The sequence below is a fragment of the Centruroides sculpturatus genome, unplaced genomic scaffold, assembly GCF_000671375.1.
Source record: "Centruroides sculpturatus isolate CEXI.00-Female unplaced genomic scaffold, Cexi_2.0 scaffold1505, whole genome shotgun sequence".
Lineage (NCBI taxonomy): Eukaryota > Metazoa > Arthropoda > Arachnida > Scorpiones > Buthidae > Centruroides > Centruroides sculpturatus.
Window position 1 is genome coordinate 53631 of NW_019385739.1, and position 21549 is coordinate 75179.

Below are 21549 nucleotides of genomic sequence, written 5' to 3' on the forward strand. Positions count from 1 at the left end.
ATTCCCCCCTCTTCCAGATTCACTTTCAGACATTTTAGGGAGAAGAGAAGTTCTACATTCAGTCACACGATAGTTGGCGGAAATTTTATCACCCTTTTCGTTTGTTCCGTTCCAACTTATCTACAGTTTTACGACGTGCGAGAAGATTTCGGAAGTGAGAAAACAAGGGAGAAAACAAAGGAAAAAAATAAAAATAAAAGGAAAAGGGCAGAAACAACAAGCAGACGTTACTAGGTTTCTATTTACGAGTCTGCGTTCGATTTTCGTCGCCTAACCCCATCGGTCGGACATACAGGCGCTTTCGTGCTGTACCGTTGGATGAGAAGTCTAGACTCTGTGGCGTCGAGCGGAGAGGGCCACGCCTCGCCTCTACCTGATCCAAGTCGAGCAGACGGTTCGATTGGGTGGAGCTGGCGACGGTCGCAATGCTCCAAAAGATCTCGTCTCTTCTTCGTACCGCTTGTCGCTCCACTACGCTGCAGACGGTTAAATATGGCCGGACTGCGCTCGTTAGGAAGGGCGTTCGGGGCGCCAACGCCACACGCGCTTTTTAGGAGCGGTGTCTGCGGGGGACGAACCTTTATACAAATTATTACCCCTAATCACGAATCATTGCCGACGTTGGCGGCTTAATCGTGCCTTTTTTCTTACGGCTCGTGACGCAACGGCTGGCTTTTAAAGCTCCCCAATAAAGCTGGGAGCCATTTAAAATCAAATTTTTATCCTCCTCTCTGCAACTTTGTAACGTTTTATACATACAGACTTATACATATTAATATAATATATATATATATATTTATTTATTCTTCCTCGTATTTGTAGGAGGGGAAGGAATTGTTGGCTACAGAAACACGCATATTTTAAAACGGATTATCAGAATAAAAGCCCTTTTAAATGCTTGTAATACTTGCTGCGAAATCTCTTATCGGGGACATTGCGTCTATAACGCCCTAGATTATACGAACTTCCGGCACGCCACTCCCTTCGACACAAAAGAAATTTCGGCGTCATATATAATAATAATAATAATATTCGATATTCTAAGTAATGGAGGATTGGCACATTCTTATTTCTCGTTCGTTACTCGAAATTAATGAATTTAGCTTATTTTTTAGCGGGTGCGACTTAAAAAATAATTCGCTTGTTTAGTTACGTAAGATGTAGTTAATAAGTTAGAAGAAGAAGGAGAAATTGTTGTTAAATAGGAAGAGACTTTAGTTGTGTTAGGATGATGTCCTCGTTTCGTCGCCGGAGGCGGTTAACCCGTCCACCCACCCATTGTTACCGCGTTTGTTATTAAAAATTTTTCGTGAAAAATTAGAAGATTCCGTGAAAATATATTAACGAAACTTTAAATTGAGTGCTCGACCTTATTATGTGCAATAATAAATAATAAATAAAGACAAAAATATACTCGTATAATAGAGGAAAAAAAATAATCCTAGTATCTTATTTCTTTTGCAAATTTTTTTTCCTTTCCTTTTTTTTTTGAGGCTATTTACATAAATAGCACAATTTATATTTGATTGATATTCTTTCCGTTCGTAATTGGATAAACATGATAAAGACGAAAGCTTAGAAGGCTCCGATATTGGTTTTTTTTCCCTGTTCATTATATAAATTGAGCTTTTCGAATTTAGCAACGATGAGTGGGTGGAAGAATATAAATTATTATTATTATTTTTAAAATTTGTACAAAGAATTGTGTACATGTGTTAAGAGTCGCGAGTGACGTAATTTCGATGGAAGTTGTATAGATGCTCGTGCTTTTGCAGGATGCGATGGCACCTCTGGGGACGTGTAGAGCTCTCGGGGGTTCTCTTGTTGTTTGGTCGTTGACCACGTGCAGACGCTCGTTGTCATGGGCAACCGTGCTTCCCGGCGCTGATTTAGAGTGATTGATGTCGTCTGGCACCTGAACGTCACAATGGCGCCTGCCGGCCCTCTACCTTTACTTCAAACAATGGAACATAAATGGATGAAATGCGGTTTGCTTTATGGATTATTTGGTTGCTAAATTGCTCAATAATAATTGTGAAAGGCCCACTCGTAAGAAGTCCCTTCCTGTATATAAATACGAAGATTCTTAATTGTTGTAGGCAAGGAAGGGATGGAGCTTGTTAATAATGCTCATCCGTAACCGGAATTATTGAACTCTTAATTTCGGGATGGAGCTAATGTCTTGTATCGAATGTCTTTAAAATATCGAGCGAGTAAAGAAAAAAAAACGAGGAAGGCTGGGAATTATTATTTTTTTTTTCCTGTATCGATAAAATGCGCTAATGAATATACAATTCTTTCATTCTTTCCAGTGATCTTTCTGTAAGGAAAAAGTACGAGAGAGGTGCAACATTTTTTCCACATAAAAACCTTTAAATTACTTCCTCATTTGTCGTGGAATAAGCTGTCATTTTATCACCTAACTTTTAAGGGGATTTTTTGCGGTGAGAAAGGCTCGTTATTGGCTTGTCTAGAATTTTTGTATCCTGAAAAGACTGCAAAGTAATTGTAGTATTAAATGTCGGAATCACATTGCTTTAAGACCTTCAAATAGGTAGTGAAACCCTGTTAAGTTACAAAAGCTATTAGATTGTTGTTTGGATAAAAGTAAACGTCTTCAAGATCCTGCTTTATATTTTTTTTTTTTGTTTACTGAAATTTTTTTAACTTTTAAAACTGATTTTAATTAGGTATATAATTTGACTCGATATTGCTTAGGCCTATCAGTTTTACTAAACAAATAAAGTCTAGATTCCTACAAAAAGTACTTTCTTTCGGGAAGTTTGGAACGAAGAAAACTCATTTAATGAGTTTAAAGTTGAAAAAGCTAATAAAATTTGCTTTAAACTTTTTTTTTTTATTCGTCGAAGAGAAGATTATTTTTCTAAACCTATCAACGGATTCATGCCAAGGAAGATTAATTGATAATGGATTATATTCTGGTAATATATATTGGTTGTTTTTGCAGTTTTTTATTTGAGAATGATCAAAATTAAATTATTGAGAGTTTAAAAAAAAAAAGAAAGATTAAGCAAGAAACCACAAATTTCGGTAAAACAAAAGGGCTAACAAAGTGACATCGATTTTGACAAGGTCCTATTCATTGGCAAAAAATATAAGAAGAAGAAGAAGAAGAAGGAAAAAAAAAGGAAAACAGTTTGCTGGAGGAAAGCTCGACAGCACAACTATTGATCAGCTGTTTGCCCCAAAGAATATGAAGCTCTAAGCAAAGCTATTCGTTCATAAATGTCATTTTAGTTGGCGATTTCCGTGACTACACTCATCAACTCTATCAGAGAAACTGAGCAAACATAACAACCCATTTACTACTTATCTACCATTACAATTAGCTTCTTTTAAAAACCATAAAATTTATTAATTTTCTGAAGAATTGAAAATTAACATTTACAACAACGAATAGTTTATTAAAAGTATCCATTATAGAGAAATTTTGATTATTATTATCATCATCAATACACTCTGCTAATTCATCAATATTAGTTTCTTGTTAGAAACTAATCGTTATTAGAAAAATTTATCATTTACACGAACTGTTCATTATCGAGAATTTTCAAATGGTTATTAAAGAGTTATTTTATCATCGACGAAACACTTTTCTTTAATCAAAAATGTAGCTTATTACGAATAATTTCAAAGCCACTCGATTTCTTTAAAAGGAAATTTGAATGAACTTAAGCACGATTACAAAGCTGTTAACAGTATACTCGTATGACAGAAACTTTATATTGACTCTTAGTAAATTAAATATTATAAATAATTCCGATACAAATCGATCTAATTAAAGTTAATTACTCACCTAATGGTACTTACCATCCGTTTAGAACCTAGAGTGCAAAAGAGTTTCGTCTTGGAGAAGCGAATTTAATGGGGCATAATACATCATAAAGATGTGACACATTGTGTAAACCTATAAAAGTACAACTATGACTTTGCTCATTGCAAGAGATGGATCAATAATTTGCAAGACTTTGAAGAGAACCGAAAGTATCCTTTAAGTGAGGAAGAAAACTCTTAAGAGTTTTTCAAACAATAGAATTTCTTTTTATTTAATGCTATATTATTTATTTAAAAATTTACATTAATATATTTTATTTTGTGGCAATTTTAATAATGCTGCCTTACTGCATGCCTGTTTTATGAATAGATATGTTCACTGAATACTTCGTCTTTGTATTTAAGTTTTTAAATGTTTCTTTNTGGAAAAGATCCAAAAAAAGGGGGGATAAATTTTAAAGAATATTTTAATTTTAAAAAAAAATCTGTACATTTATAGAATATTAATTTAATCTAGTCCTAATTGTTAACAATAATTAAGAGATCGACTTATGATTTCATTCTAATTCACATTATTTAATTAATTAATTAGTAAAAATATGTTTATTTTGATGGTTGTTTCGAGCTGTTTTGGATCTCTATTATAATTTATTATTTGATAGAAAATTATTAAACAGTTCTCGGTAACTTTTTTTTTTAATTTAGGCCCCTTTAAAATTAGTTTTTTGTGTGTAAATTTTTAGCAAAGTCGTTTAAAAGTTGTATCAGCTTTATAAGGAATTTAATAAGATAAAACGAAAATTCAGCTTATTGTATTTAGAAATATATTCGTTATAAGGAAAAAAAAATATTGCAAAAGTGTTTTTTTTTTGGAAAATCATAAAATCATTTTGCAAGAATTTCTTTACGGCCAATGCAAACACTTCATTACATCGCCGGATATAAAAGTTATTGTATAAAGCTGGAAAGTTTCGATCCGTCAGGTATTAACGAGTAACATTTCTATGGCATAACCTATTAAGTTTCGACATACGTATGTTTGCTTTATTAAAAGTTAAAAGTTAATATTCGGACGGAGCGTGTAATTCACCAGCCCATAAATAAGGGAACGTCTACACTATGATAATAGCTTAAGAGCCAAGTCTTCGTTCGTTTATCATAAATTCAAATTATGTAATTATCCTGTTGCCTAGTTAACAATTAAATCTTCATTAGATTAATAAAAGTAACATCTTAAAACTTTAAATCCAATTATCCCCCCTCTATCATCTATATTCTTATTGGTTATATCGATTCCTTTTCTCTAAAGTATATATGGATAAATGAATAATTCAGTTCATCTACTTTTGAGTAAGCACTTTTAGCTACCGTTTCTTTAAATTTTACTTTAAATGCCGGCTTGCAAAAGCTCGTTTTCTCTTCATTCCTTCGCCATTTATGGCTAATTTTAATCCGATTCTTCTCCATAATGGATATTGCCGAAATTAAATAAAATATTATTCAACCCGCAATTAACTTATTATTATTATTATTATTATTATTATTATTCTTTAGAAGATTTAGCCATTTTTCAAAATTTTATTTTGTTTTTTATTGATCTTTCCGGTTGTTTTCGGAAAATTAGAGAAGAATCTTAACTGGATTAGGCCACTTTGTTTCTTTATGAAAAATAATTACATAATTGAAAGGACCTCCAAATTTAAATATACACAAATTGTATTATAATTTAATTTAATGGTTATTTTAAATTGTTACTTTTTGTTGATAAAATCGAAGTGATGTTTTGGCAAAGTGTGGAAGGTGAAAGGTGACGGCGGCCTTCCAAGACAATAGGTGTTAATTATTTATAGTCGTTATTATTTGAACTATTGAAACGGACGAAGCGGGGGAGTGATTGTGGTGTAATTCCGAAAAGCAAGGCCTTATTTCTGCGACTGGTCTCACCCATTTCCCGTGGGAGGAGAGGTGAAACCTCTAGGAAGTCTGGGTAATGTCTACTCCACTTCTACACCAGACGGCAGCAAATACAGATAACAACTCTTATTAGTGATAAATTCATCCCTTGGTCCCGGTTCGTATGCGTGTCCCAGCATAAATTATTGTAGAGAGGAAAGAATTAAGGGACGGACGACCCTTCTAATTTCCCTCAAAGGAATTGCTCCCACTAACTGGACGAGATTTACGAGTTTGGAATTCCAACTCCAGATTTTTCATTCACATGATTGTGGAACTTTTAGGTAAACAAACATGACAGTTTTTATTTACTGAATTCATTGATTTTAAATTTGTTTTCGATAAAATAAAAGAAAAATAAAATACATTCAACGTGGATTTTTATAAATGCAATACACTAATACAATGACGGAAGTATTTGTAAATATTAATACTTTGGGGACTAATTTTTATAAAGATTAACCTTATAACCCCTGATCCTAAAATCGTACAGTTTGTTGACGATGAAATTTATATTCTGTGTAATTTAAACGAAAGTATTCGGGGATTAGACCAGCATCATACGATCCCAAATATTTTGTTATTCTAATCTCTCCGTTTAATCGAAACTGAGCCCTTATAAGTCGCCTGGAGTATTTATAGACACTAAATTTATTAGAAACGACACAAGCCGTCGGAAGTTACTCTAAATATCTCGAGACCGTCGCTGGTACATTCGAAAGATATCGTGTAACTAACCGACCCGACTCTGCTCCTTTTCTGCATTCCAGCAAGTGGGACGAAAGAAAAATAATTTCTTAAACCCCTACTCTACACTAGAATTTCGTCATGTAGATGGTTTATCCTTTCAATATTTATTCGATGAAGGAATATAAATAAAAGTTGTTTCATTGGCTGACCTTGAAGTCGGTTCAAGGACGGTGTCGTGTGTACTTCATCGTTCATCTGTTATAGCTTTAAGCATTACGTAATTAGAGAAAAAAAAAGGTTTCGTATTTAATATAAAAGATAATAACTTACACTTTTAACAAGGTAATAGATTTTAAAGAATTTATTTTTCTAAATTTTGGACGTGGATTTAAACTCCGGCCACGCTTTCTCTTACTGTGACTTTAAGGGTGAAGTTTTTGTAGAGCGCATTTTTCTCCTCGAGATGAAGAAGGGACATCAAGTCGTAATACTTATCTTTTCGTGAAGTAGCTGTTTATCCCGTAAGTAGATTATGAATACAAAGACAGGAGCTGCACCTCATCTCTTTACAACAACTGAATAGTTCCTCTCTTTAACACATCAGACGGAGGTGGCACAAGTCTGCACACATCCTAAGCCATCCCGGTCGGAGGATAATGTTGATGGAACCATCAGCTTTCTTGGTGTGTAGCGGATACTAAAGAAGGCAAAGGAACGCGTCGGGAATTGAATCAAGGGGATTGAGTGCGAAGAATACGTAACAAGCGAGCGGTCACATAACAAGAAACAGCTTCTTAAGTGAACTGTCCCGTTTCTGTTGTGCACACTCCGTTGAAAAGAAAGTGAAAAGGAAGCGATTTCTGGGAATTCCCTTCTCTTCTATCTCAATACGTGCCTTTTCCAACCTTTGCTACCTTTCTCTCTACCTTGCGCTCAAGCAAACTTGGACCGACGCTGTTAAGCTTCAAGCAAATTAGCCACCCGGCACGATAATGACGCGGTACATCCCATGATCGATCCGCAGATTTCTTGGATAAGTTCGGCAGAAAATTGCCAAATGAAAAGCAAATCACCTCAGAAAGATTTTGTTAAAAATAGAAAAACCGTTAAGAAATATCGGAATATTTAAAACTCGCCACCCATTATCGGATAATAAAATATAATTTTTAATAATTTCTTTTCGAATTTCTTAGTGGCATCTAAGCCTTTGCTAACAAAGAACGATTGGAAATATTTAAATGTTTCAAACAGCCGCTGCTGTCGCGTGCTAATCCTTTAATAGGAAAGTTACACTAAACAAAGGTCTTTGTTCGTTGATTAGATAAATTATCTTCGGAAACGTAAACAAACATAAACATGTCCACAGTTTTGCCCAAGTTTTTCCGAAGACACATTTAAAGTTTTAGGCCCTAATCTTGTCCACAGTTGAAATATTTTTATTACTTTCTCCTCGGCAGAAGTTGCTAAAAGATTCCAAGTTATTTCTTTTTTTTTTTTTTAGGCAGAAAATTAATATACAGAAGGATATAAAACAAGAAAAAAAAGAAAAATGTTTTTCTGTGACGTGAAGATAAATAATAAATCTTTTCCGAATCCGAGAAAGCATCTGGTCAACAAATCTTTTTTGCTTAAACTTGATGACAGCAAAGCTTATAAGTATAAGAAATGCTTTCGTCACGAATAACCAATTGAGGTTTTATGCTAATTAGCTCGGGTATTTCTTACATCTGTTGTTGTTTTTTTTTTTAAATATATATTTTTTAATTTAAATTTTATATCCTACTGTGGCATACATGAATAATAACATTTATCGTCTTATTATTATAAAAACAATTATAGTTTATTTCGAATCGAGTCAGCATGGAGCATAATCTGATCATTTCGGAAATGTTATTTTTATAAAATTTTTATAATTTATATCGAGCAAAGTTTGTGGATTTAAGTAAAAGTAATGTAATAAATTCTTGTAAAGAAAAGACAAAGGCATTGCCGAAAGTAATAGAAAAAATCTCAGCCTTTAATCCAAGAAAAGTTAAGAGGAGATAGGCAGTAGGCACGATGAAATAGAAAACAGAATGATTCATATTTGGAATTAATTGAATTGTCAAAGCAGTTTATCTAACCACCAATAAAGCACAAGCCAAAGTTAATTTTCCTTTTCGGCCGAATTAGCCAGACCATCCAATTATCTTTCCAACATTAATCGACCAATTGAGTAGAGGCAAAACATCTGGGCAATTTTCTTTCAACAACTTTGTCTTGACGTCACTGTAGAAGGATGTGGACTGAAATATGACCTCAAGAACGGTTTTAGACTAAACACGACCAAATAAAAGTGTAAGAGGAAGCGTTTCTTCTTCAACTAGAGTCGATTTAGTTTTAATCTCCTCGAGTGCTTGTATAGATCTTCTTACACCTCATTAAAGTATGACTCTTCTAAACAATATGCAGTGGATAAAGATGAATTAAAACTGTTGCTGGAGGCCTGTACAATTTTTTTTCTAACAACCGCCTAAAAAATACTCAAAGGATATCTTGTTACGGAAGTCGCGTGTATGGCTAAAAAAAGCTTATTTTCGGTTGTGGTTAGAGGTTTGACTCCCCTTCTATTATCACTTCTACTTAGTTTCTGTTACGAAAAACTTGTAGCAAGAATTTACAGTCGACTTTTTTTCTTTTTTGTGCCATTGAGTAAGCAAATTGTATTCGCAATTATACAATTTTATTATTATTTTAAGCATAAAATATTAAATAATTCCTGTTAAAATCTCAAGACTTGCAGGTTACTGTTGTAAACTCTTTTATGTTACTTCAGTTTTGTTGATTAAAATTGACGATTTGTATTTAAAAAAAAAAGACGAAGTGACGTTTGTATTTAAATCAAATAGATAATAAATATATAATCTGGTTTAAAAAAAAATTCTATGCGAAAGGATAAGTTGCGCTTACTGTTGAAGACATGCGAGTGTAATATAATATAAGATTAGTCGAGTGTAATTCAGTCGTTTCGCCTCTTTTAAAGTTGACTTTGCTCTCTTCTACACTTTATATTAAATCAACCATAATTACATTCGTGTTTTCCGGATTTTTACTTGACGTTTCTCCATAATTTTACGTGTAAAACAGTTTGTTTTCCATGATTTGATCTTTGTTCTTCGTTCTTTCACTTCTTTTAATCTTACTTGTAGAGATATTCGATCAAAAGAGCATTAGAGCATTCCACAACTTATTTTTATATTATAAAAACTTGAATAAAAGATTTTTTTTTATAAAAGTTATTTTCTAACCTCATAATATAAGCTATAAACTTTCTATTAAAATGCACATTTAAAATCTTTTTTTATTTTTTAGATTTGAATATCTACCTTTTTTATTTAAGAAAGTCTGTTTAGAATATTTATTTAAATTGTTATGTTTAAAGAAAATAGCCTACATAATAGACATTTTTTGCTTTGTATTTTTGTAAGGATAGATTACCTGCTACTACTATTATCATTAGGATTTAAGAAAGTAGACTGTTATTTATCAATTTAAAAAAAAAAAATAAATATTGTTTACTGTTTATAACGTTATATCTAATATTTAATCTCATATTTCTTAAATTTGGTATACTTCTATATAACGATTTAACTTTGAGAAAAATCTATTATCTAGAATTGTATAGACTACTATTATTAACTAATGCGGCAAAAATATACATTAAATTTTATTCCAACTTATCTCTAGAGCCGTATTTTAATCAATTAGATGTAACCTGCACCATTAAGAGATAGATCTAATTTATTTATTATACATGTAAGCCTATTTCACTACGAATCTAGTGACGTGTTAGCACTATATTACAATCATTAAAAGTTCTCTATATTTTTAGTTCTGTCTAAATTACTTTTCATTTCAATTTAATTCATTGTCATTTATTATGTATTAAGTCTCTACTGTTATATTGTTTCTCATTTCTTTGCTTAATTTCCTAGAGGAGTAGTCTATATAGACTGCGTGTGATTTATCATCTTTGCATCTATAATTTACTATAAATCATGTAATCTTGTAGAAGACTCGGATTATATTTACATATGTGAGAAAAATCTAATGACTTATTATATAAAGTGGTTCTTAGTCAACAGATCTTTATCTGGATTTCTTTTCCGAAAATCGATTAATGCCACACACTCGGATCGAAGAAGTGCATTTCCTAGAAGCACTGGCGCTAGATAGACCCATCATGTACTCGCACAATGTAATTTTTTGTATTAAGAATCATAATACATTTTCACAATCCGCCTAGGAAACCCTATATCAAATGTTAAAAATAGATCATTTTAGTTGTATTCTATTTATTTCTTCTTCGTAAATTTAATAAAAAAATATATATATAAGCCTATATATATATATATAATTTGAGTGTTCTCTTGCTTAGATTGATACGTTTAATCTGTTTTATTAAATCTTCGTTGACATGATTTATAATTTTAGCCTAACAAGTTTATTTATCTTTTATAATTGATAAGATAGGAAGACAGATTTAAAATAAAGGTCATAAAATACAAGTTTAATCAATCTAAAATAAGATCTGAAAGGAATAAAACAATTTTAAGACTGTATAAATTATAATATTCTTGTAAAGTATACAGGATTTTATAATGATGGATATTGTTTCTAAGATTAAAATATGTATAGAGGACATAATTTAATCTATTCGGAATAGATTATGGTTGATAAATATTTTAAAAATCATCATTTCTGTCGGATGTAAGAGAAACCTGAATTGGAAGTTTAGATTTATTTATTTTTTTGAATTTAAACGGAGATTATGCGGTCAATTTAAAATCTTTTATCAATTTCAATTAAGGCTTATACTAATTATAAGAAAAGATAATGGAAACAACGTAGTTAATAGAAGAAACTGTCTAAAATTAGGAGGAAGTAAAAAGTCGAATTTAATAGTATTTTACTTCCTAATAAAAAATTCAGATGTTGAGGTGAATTACATAAATATTCATTAAAAATGAAACTGGTTTTATATCTTCTTCATTTATTACTTTTCACAAAATGAGAACAACTCCCAAGGCTCCAGAATTACAAAATTTATCTCAAAAAATAGATAACCTTCTTGTATATCTATACAAACTTGTATACAGTTTTCTCGCTTGTATAAAAATGTCCCTTTTCTACAAGAAACAATAATTTCCGAAAACGAAAGTCGTTTAGCTTTTAGATCCGAGTTAATTCGTTTTGTCTCATAATTCAGAAAAAAAAGACAGATATTGCTACAAAGAACTATTCTAATTTCAGATGTTACGGATGAAACTAAAACGAATGGAAAACTTATTCACTACAAGTAGGAATATAAATATCAGGTTTTTTTGTTCGCTATTATTTTACAAAATTCCATTTTTCAACTTTGATAGGTGGAAAAATAATTCCTTCTCCTCTTCCTCTCTTCTTTCTCTATTGGTGACATAAGATTTGTATATATATATTAAGAAATTTATTATCGGAAGTTATTGGTAGATAGAGATAATAAATATTAACTAGGATTTCCGATGACTTCGAGTATATTAACAGTTCAGGAGATTTTATCCACATTGGGATCTTCAATGGTGTGAATCAACAAAGAAATGTTATAATTTATGAGATTCTAAAACTGACTAACTGTGTTTTAAAATATATTTTTAATGTGAAATGACTGCTGGAATATGAACACATATATAATATAAGTTTATCACAGAAAAAATAATAAATAGCCTTTGTAAATTTAACAATGAGTCTTCTTCTTTAATATATTTTTTAAAAGTATAATTGAAATTTAATATATTTAGGCCTATATATATATAGGCCTAAATTAAAACATTTGATAATGAAATGAACATTTTTCCATACATTTTGGATTAGTAATGTAAAAATCAATCTGTAAAAGAAGTGTTTCGGAATTTGACATCTGGAAATTTAACTAACAAAATAATTAAAGTCATTATATTTTAAAATTTGTATCAATGAATTATTGATAGATCGATATCTAGTGGAAATATAGGGCATTTTGCAAATGAGGTCAATCATTTCGTGATGCGCCACTTCCATTGTCACATAATGTAATTTCTATTTATGGACTGTCCCGCACGCAGTCCCACGCTTTGCTTCTTTAGCGGAGAAAGAGAGCTACTGTCATTCTACACAAATTCGAATAAAATATCTTGTACAGTTTATAAATCATCCGTAGACGATTTGTTTCATTTTTTTTTAAAAAAAGGATTTTTTTCCCCTTCAATTTCTACTTTCAAAAAAAGCGTAAGTGCCGAGTAAAGAAATCAAAAAAAGTATCTCTCATCAGTTGCTTTGATGTTGTTGCTAACAAAATTATGCTTCAGTAGCATCGATGGTCGTAATGGTGCACTTTCCTAGTATAGTAGTTGCTGTTGAATGGACGTCGTTTTGGAGTTGAATAGGCTCTTCAGTTTGAATTTTCTAACTGTTGTTGATACTAGTTTTAAAAAATGATTCGTATTCTCCGAGTGAACGGTTTCGATTGTTTTTTTTTTAATAAACGGTACTAGAACATTAGAAAAAGTTATCGACAATTCTATAAGAAAAATTTGTTTTTCGGGGCAAAGGAGTGGATCTATTTACAACAAAAACATTAAGAGCAAAGAAGAAGAAAGACTGGAAATTGTTTCCTTAAATGTCAAACTATTTAAAAAATAAAATGAAAATATATTAATAAACGGAAAGAGAAAAGTTATATATCGAATAAAAAAATAATTTTATTAATTTTTGTTTAAATTTACAAGTAATACCCACAACTTGAAAAGTATTTATTCATCCTAATAAAATTCTTTTCCCCTTTCTCTTAAGTTTCAGACGAATAACGAGAATCGTTCCTCATTAATTAAAAGTTATATCATTCTATTCGAAAGATAAACCCTTTGGAGACTTATATAAATTTTTATCACTTCCATAAATTACAAAAATCGCTTATGCTCTATATCAAATAACAGCTTTATTTGGTAACACGAAAAACAAATCTCGGGCTTTTAACTAGATATGGATGAAAGATTTATGATTATCTTGTCACAGATTATGAAAGACGTAAGATGATCCAATAGCTTTTTTTCTTTTTTTTTTTTTTTATGCACATAAATCTAAATATCGAGTCTTTGGCTCCAACTCTTCTCACTCTCTTAGATAATTAGAAATGACAGTTTTTGCTTTTCGTATATAAAAATTTACATTTACTCCGTCAAATATCGCAATATTAAACAAGTAAATTTGTAATTATTTACTCACCAATGACGTTCACCATTGCACGCTTCTTTCTCTACTTTATTCATTATTCTATTAATCCACCTACGTTTTTATTTAATTAAACAATATAATATCTCGTATGAACTTATAAAATGATTTCCTTCTTTAATCTGAAAAGAAAATTAAAAAAAAAATTATTGGCCAAACTGGAAAGACCTATTTAGATGCTAATCGAAGCGGCTTCATTTTTCATCTCTACAAAGCTATCCGGCTTCCCACTTTAACTAAAAAAAAAAAAAAAAGAAGAGGAAGAAAAGAAAAAGAAAAAAAAAAATACAAACAAGCGAGTTATTCAAGAGCCGCGCGTATTTTGGCTGATCCAGCAGACCAGCTGATCCAGAATTGTCAAGAAGTAAGTCTGACTCACTCGGAACAGTTGTATGTGGATCAGCCAAGGATTTATATCTAAAGAGCATGCGCTAACAGCACTCAGCTGGAAGCAACATCCTGACACCGACTGAGCCTATCGATTTTTTTTATATTTTCGTGCCATTTTATAATTACTCTTCACTTCTACGATCCCGTTTAGAATAATAACAAGGGGGTAGGGGAAAAAATAAAAAAATAAAAAAAACATTATATGTATCTATATACAGTAGGCCTACGATATACATCTTGTTTATACGTAATAAATAATTTACTTATATATTTTTTTATTTCCCTGGAGGAGAAAAGAATATTATCGAAACGTTGAAATTTTTGTTTATTAGAACCTCGACCTCAATTGTTTTCACGTCGACACCCACATCGGTCGACGTCTGGATGGATGTCACGTGCTACACAATGCACTCCCCTCCTCTAATGCATCCCTAAACTGCGCATGAACTCCGGCATAGCTCGAATTCCACTTTTTCGGTAGTGTATGCATATATATATATATATATATAAGTGTATAAGAGAAATATCGAAAGTAGATGTAAAATGTTTTTTTATATATAAGTGCTTATATGTTGTGTTATTTTTTTTTTTATGTCGCGGTATTTTTGCGTGGGATTTCCGTCTGTAGATGCCATTCTTGACGAATAACGGTTACCAGATGTCCGGTAATTCTATATATTGAGTAGTCACGTGATTCCGAAGAAGAATAAGTTCGGGATGCTGCCTGACGGTTAATGTTTAAGCATTTTCCAAACTTATTTAAATTCGTTCGGGCCACTTTCCTAATTTTGTAAAACTCGAATCGTAAAATGAAAAACAATAAATTTTAAATGTTTCGTTAAACTTTTCTTCTATATGACACAATTTTAGTGAGAAGTTTTTAGAAATTTAACATTTAGTTTAGAAACTAAAAAAAAGAAGAAGTAACAACCATACCGGCATCAATTCTAGTCTCCTTTAAAGTCGTTTAGCATATACGTGCCACAGGATACATTTGATTTACAAGTCATCCTTGTCTTCCCCCACCTTAATTATAGAGGAAACAAGTAAAGTGAAGAAGAGAAAAAGAAAAAAAAAAAGAGTTGGGATATTTCACAGTTGCGCAGACGTGCTTCAATATATCCCTTTTCCTCTACTCTTCTGCAGATCGATATTCTTTCTCAGGTACAGCCATGTAAATGCTATCGGAGAATTAGTTAATATAGGTCTAGTAGGTAGTAGTAAATGTTTTTACGACGTCTGTTGCCGAACATTAAAAGTTGGGAGAAGTTGTCATTTGTTACCTTCTGCTATGTAATCTAGTTTTGATGAAACAGGTAACGCTTATTTTCTTTTTATTTTTTATTTTTTCCTCTTCCCCTAGTAAAGGTGTCCGAAGGTTTGTGATGGTTTTAAAATTAAATGATCGCTTTTTTTGTTATTAGTTTTACCCTCTGCTGATGGTTTTATAAGATGTATTTGGATAGTCATTGGAAAAAATATTGTTCGCGTAAAGGAAATTTATGTACTGGAGTTTTAAGGGAAATACTACACCGTTAGTAGATATGTAAACGTTACAGGAAGTGACAAATTAATAGGAAAGAGAGAAATAGATTTAGTAGAAAGAAGAGAAATGGAACAAGGTAGATTGAGCATAAGGATAAATATTCCGTGTAGATAGAATTGAATTGGGCAAACAAGCGAATAAAATAATATTTCGTGTATAGGATGAAGTATCGAGTGTGTTATATATTTAACCTATAACTAGACTGGAAGAAGTATATTTATTTAGGATAACTTAATTAATTAAATTTGGAAGTTATAACAAGGAACGTTGAATGAATGTAAGAGCCGTAAAGAAGATAAAAGAAATAGATTTAGTTGTAAAAGATCCTCTGGAATAATTAAAAGTTTAAAATAAAGGATTTGCTCAACTTATTTTGGATGAAACTTGAAGACAGGGTAAATTGAATAGATGGAGAAGACGGAACACGATAGCAAAAGAATATATATATATATATATGCATGACAGGAAAAGATTGATAGACGGACAAACAGGCAGGATAGACTGTAACAGATTGAACAGATAGGACAGAATAGAAAGTAAATATAGCATAGGAATAAATGTAGTAAAATATGTGTAACTTTTTCTTAAAAGAATGTATTGAAAACGTTGTTTAATAGAATAAAGGAATTGATGAACTTAGATTTGTTTCTAGTAAATAATAATAATTAAAGTTAATTGAGTAGACTAAGCCAAAAGCAAAATTGAATCGGAAGAATAAATATCGAGCACAAACAAAAAAGATATGTCAAAGCAAATGGTAAAATAAATATGTTAGATAAGTAGGAATGGATCAGAATAAATATCAACGGAATTGACTAAACACGTAGGTCAAATAAAATTGACATAGCCTGTGTATTTCGACTGGACAAACAAGATGAGAAAATGGCACAGAAACTGAATTAATATGCAAAACTGGGAGGAATGATTTCGAAAGCTAATCCCTTTTCTCTTCGGCTTCTTCGATCGCGGCAGTGGCAAAAATATCATCAGGTAGGTGGAAAGAGGTTGGTTCCCCATTTCCTGCCATCAATCATACATCTCTCGGTAGTGATAGGGAGGGGCAGATAATATCTTGGTGGAGCCCACAGGACTACTGGGTGGGTTTGACGTCCCCGAAATCCTCCGATTTTCTTCTCCAGTGGCCCCAAATTGCCACTATTGCAGGCTATTAAATATAAATGGAGGGTAAACATCTTGTTTCCTCCCTCCTTTTTGTCTTCTTCTAGATGACTAGAATGTCTTATGCTTAATAAGTGATTAATAGAATATAACTTTATGATAAAACAAGAAAGTTTAGATTTTTAATGTAATATATTACGAGTCCAACAGGTTTTTCAGCATTTGAGTTTTTGAGGTTTCTTCCAGGTTAAGATATTTAAAAGAGTGATTAAAATTTTAAAGTGCACAAAACGTACACACTCATGCCCTACTTATTGCATCGACAACAGGTAGAACGAATTTCATACAAAATATTTAAAATAAACTTTTAGGAGCCCCTTGTACCAACTACAAATTTTTAAATTTCCATGAGTCATGAGTGAGTCATTATAACATTGTCTATTATAACGTTATCTTCATAACCTGAGATAAATGTAAAAGATAAATTCCACATTCTTCACCGTTCTTGGAAACTGAGGTAAAGAATTTTGTAGAAACCATTTTTCTTCACTATTTTATTTATTCATCGCTATATTTTATTAAAAATAAAAGAAAAATTGTTTTCTGTTCATGCTACAACATTCAAACTTATCAAACATTTTATTGTAAATTATTTAAACCTTTCTCAAGTTATCTTATACCTAATTACCATGAAATTTTTACAATTCTTCTATAATTATTATCATAATTTGTTTAGAATTTTACTCGAATTAACTTTTTATATAGGCCTATATATATATATATATATTTTTTTTTTCCTACCAGTTCTCCAGATTGGAAGTCGTTTCAAGATTGAAAAATTAAGTTTTAATCCTCTTTCAAACTTCATCACGACTTTTCTCTATAATTAATAAGATTGAATAACGTCTTGCAATTTCAGAAAAGATACTAAAAATTAAACAAGCAATCTTAAACTTACAGTGCAAAATATCGTAACTTAATAATTTAGTAAAGCGTCAAATACGTAGGTTTATTTAACTTGATATAAATAGAAATTATAAAGTGGATAACTTTCGATATTACTAACATTCGAATTCTACGAAAATTTTAAAATTTCTGGCTTATCTTAAAAGGCGTCGAACAACGCGCAGCTGGTGTAGATAGCTTTCTCTGTTGATGTTTTTCCTTACGACGAACCAGGTGCAAAGGTTTAGTGTTTGACGAACAGAACTGATACACAATGTTCTGCCTAATCGACATTCTTCACTAACAGGATTTCCTTTTTGGAAAATTTTGATAAACAATCGGTTGCATCGCTTTCGTCTGCACGTGTATGTACTGACCCTAAATAGACTTTAGTTTTTCCTATGTAGGTGACAACCTCTTGAGGATGTACTGTACATATCATTTAATGTTGATATCATATTCCTCGGATTTAAACACACGTGTTAATTAATATGATATAAAATGTTTACAATTTTTCTTTTTTATACTCAAACATATCATTTGTATGTATTAATTTAAGCCATTTCAGATAACAGTTCTAGAACTAATGTCAATTTTTAAACTTTTAGTAATAATTTAACTTTAACGTTTCTATTCCTTTTCTTTCTAATATGATATTCTTCAAGTCTGTACTTTTTTTAATATAATTTTATAGTCATAATATACCAGTCGACCCCCCTATAACACTGTTGATAATTCCGTTTTATATGAATTCCACGTTGTACGAGTCACTTAGATTTTACAAATACGTGTGCCGGGCTGTGAACGGCTCACGTATTTGTAAAATCTAACTGACTCGTATAACATGAAATTCATATAAAACGGAATAATCAACAGTGTTATAGGGGGGTCGACTATACTCTAATAGTATAAATGAAAAAGAATTACGAAAATAGTTTGTTAGAATCTTTGAAATATCTTCAATTAAGAACACTTCTTATATTTAAAATGTAAAAGAATTCATTCTATCTGATATCAAACAAAGACGAAGGTTTAGTTTTACGCAATTTTCCCCAAAAATAAGGCCTCAAATACGTGAGATTAATACTGTGAGATAGAGATTTGTAGCGGTTGAACCTCTTTCACATTATCAAGCATTTTTATAAGTTTTAATTTTCTTAATTGTTTAAAGTTTTAAAGCCAGCTTAACCCCAATGTATCCATTTTAAGAGGCCTTTAAGAGATTCTTTACATTTAAAGAAAGGCTCGTTGCATTTTAAACATCCTCCGAAGATTAGTTAAAGATTTATTAATTTTTTACTTTAAAATCTAAAAAAAAATTCATTTTAAAATATTTTTTTTATTATTATTTTTATTCTAAGAATTCTTTACTTAAAATATATTATTATTTTTATTTTTATTTTTTTATATATTTTCTTTCAGCTATCATTAATTATATAAATTAATCGTTAAATCATTTACTTTATAATAGTTAATTTTAGCTTAAAAGTTAATTATTTAGTTTAATAACTATGGCCATAATAACGAAGAAAGGAAGTAAATTCGAAGATTTATATTCATTAGTTATATCCTTTAATAAAATTTATGATGTCAGATGTAATTATAGAAGGAAAAAATATACTGCCATCTGTCAGTGGGTTATTGTATTAATTTGAAACACATTCTGCTACTTCACAATAAAAAAAAAGCCTTCTGAAAAGACTTTTTTTTAAAAAATATTTTCTTGTTAATTTCTCTATAAATTATTAAGGCTACTTTTAAAGGTTTTTGTGATACTTTTCTAAAGCCGAATATATACACTTATAATATATTTTTTAGTAGAGTAGGAAGTTTAACATTGCGTAAAGAGGCATTATTCTTTTAAAATTTTAATACAAAAAAAAAACATATTTATGGATGAAATAATATATAAAACGTGTTATTTTTTTAAATATTAATTAGAAATGATAAATAATAGGCATGATATATTTATATAATTGCTTAAAATATATACAGTCGACTCCCCTATAACACTGTTGATTATTCCGTTTTATATGAATTCCATGTTGTACGAGTCACTTAGATTTTACAAATACGTGTGCCGGGCTGTGAATGGCTCATGTATTTGTAAAATCAAAGTGACTCGTACAACATGGAATTCGTATAAAACGGAATTATCAACATTGTTATAGGGGGGTTGACTTGTATACGGGAGGACTGATAAGACATAATTAAACAATTTATTTGGAAGCGATTGTAAGGTTTGTTAAGAGCTAAAATTATTTATATATAAAACAAAATTTGATACATATTTTCTTGCTTTTTTTCCCCTTAAAATATATTTGAACTGTTTGAAAATGTAATTCCTAAAATCGCGCCCGTCCGTCGTTACATTCGTTCATACAATTGCTTAATAGATTGTTAACTTTAATATTAATAGAAAGAATAAGAAACGAGGTCATTCTATTCATTCTAAACTGGCTTTGGCATATATTAAAGGGAATCTAAACCGATCTCACTCTTTCCAGTTAGAACGAGTTGCGTTGCGAAGTCGATCTTCCTTAGGCTACATTCTGTGTTACATTTAAAAGAATTATGAAAATCCAGTTAAATATTATCAAGAATATAAAACAGGTTTTCTTTTAAATCAACCGAAGGAAGAGAAAAAAAAAAGAAATTATCTTTAGAAATTCGTCTTGGGAGCTTGCGCCATGTTGTAAGCTCGCTTTAAAGACGGACGTGACATAAGAAATGTAGCGCATACGTGATATACAATAATGGTATTACGTTTACGGTAACACTTCGAAGATACTGTTTACTTTGAAAGCAATCCAGAAGAGATGGATACGATTTGATGTTATTTATTACCTAAGGTATAAACAGTATCTTCCTTTGGTGCAGAGGCCTTTAATGCATGACGCATCCACGGATGCAGGCCAAAACTAACAGTATTTTCTTCTATGCTAATGGTCAGTTATAAAAGAAAATTTAAACAGGAAACGATCGCCTTTTTTTTTTATTTTTAACTGTCGAGTTTATACACATTTTACTAACGTCTAAAAAATATTTTTTTTTTTTTTTTAATTTTTGGAAGCAGAAAATACATAGATTTTCACGTAGTTGTTAATGAGTAAATGAAGATAGTTTAAATGTATTTAGGTGAATTATGTTGTATGAATTCATTATATTCAAAGAAGAAAAAACAATATTTAATTATAATATTATGTTACGCTACCTTAAGTAATACAATATAATTTACTTAAATGACCTAAATTAATATCAAAAATCTATAATGAATGAGAGGAAATGTAAGAAAATTTCTTAGATTAGTTGTGTATTTTAAATTAATGTATTCGAATTTTAAATTGATTCATAAAAATTAAATCTCGTAAAGAAGTGTAGTCAATATCAATCGAGCAAATACTTTTAATGCCCCATAAACTTATTATTGAAGACAAAGATTCATATTTCTTGTCTTATGTATGAACTTTACATTTTAAAATTTAACTAAGTATTTTACGATCTTATTTCAAGTGATAACTTCAATATAATTGCTAAACTTATGAGCTATCATACGATTAAAAGTGGAGTGGCGAAACTATAAAAGCCTTTTATTTTCTCTGCTTTCTTATCATTGGAAAGAGGAGTTATCAGAATAGGAGGCCTATAAGAGTTATTCTTTGTTTTCCTTAAATAAACTGTAGGAGGCCTATCGTAGGATATATTTGTTTTAGTGATAATACCGAAGCTTCCTCTTTAATAACAGTTCTGTTGGAGAAAAAATAATAATAATAAGGTCTATGATTAATGGAGTTTCTTATTTGTTTAGAAGACTCTTAGCTTCT

The 21549-nt window shown here is 30.7% G+C and overlaps 1 protein-coding gene across 3 annotated transcripts in view; it reads left to right on the forward strand.

Moving 5' to 3' along the window:
* LOC111641680 (protein muscleblind-like) overlaps positions 1–21549 on the forward strand; it is a 129345-nt gene that overhangs the window by 11346 nt on the left and 96450 nt on the right. Inside the window, exon 1 of one of the 3 annotated variants that reach the window (XM_023387885.1) lies at positions 15259–15431. The exons of the other annotated variants lie outside the window; for them this stretch is intronic. The gene's annotated coding sequence lies outside the window, so the exon portion shown is untranslated. Of the gene's footprint in view, positions 1–15258; positions 15432–21549 lie in introns of those variants that run through there. 3 annotated transcript variants of the gene reach the window in all.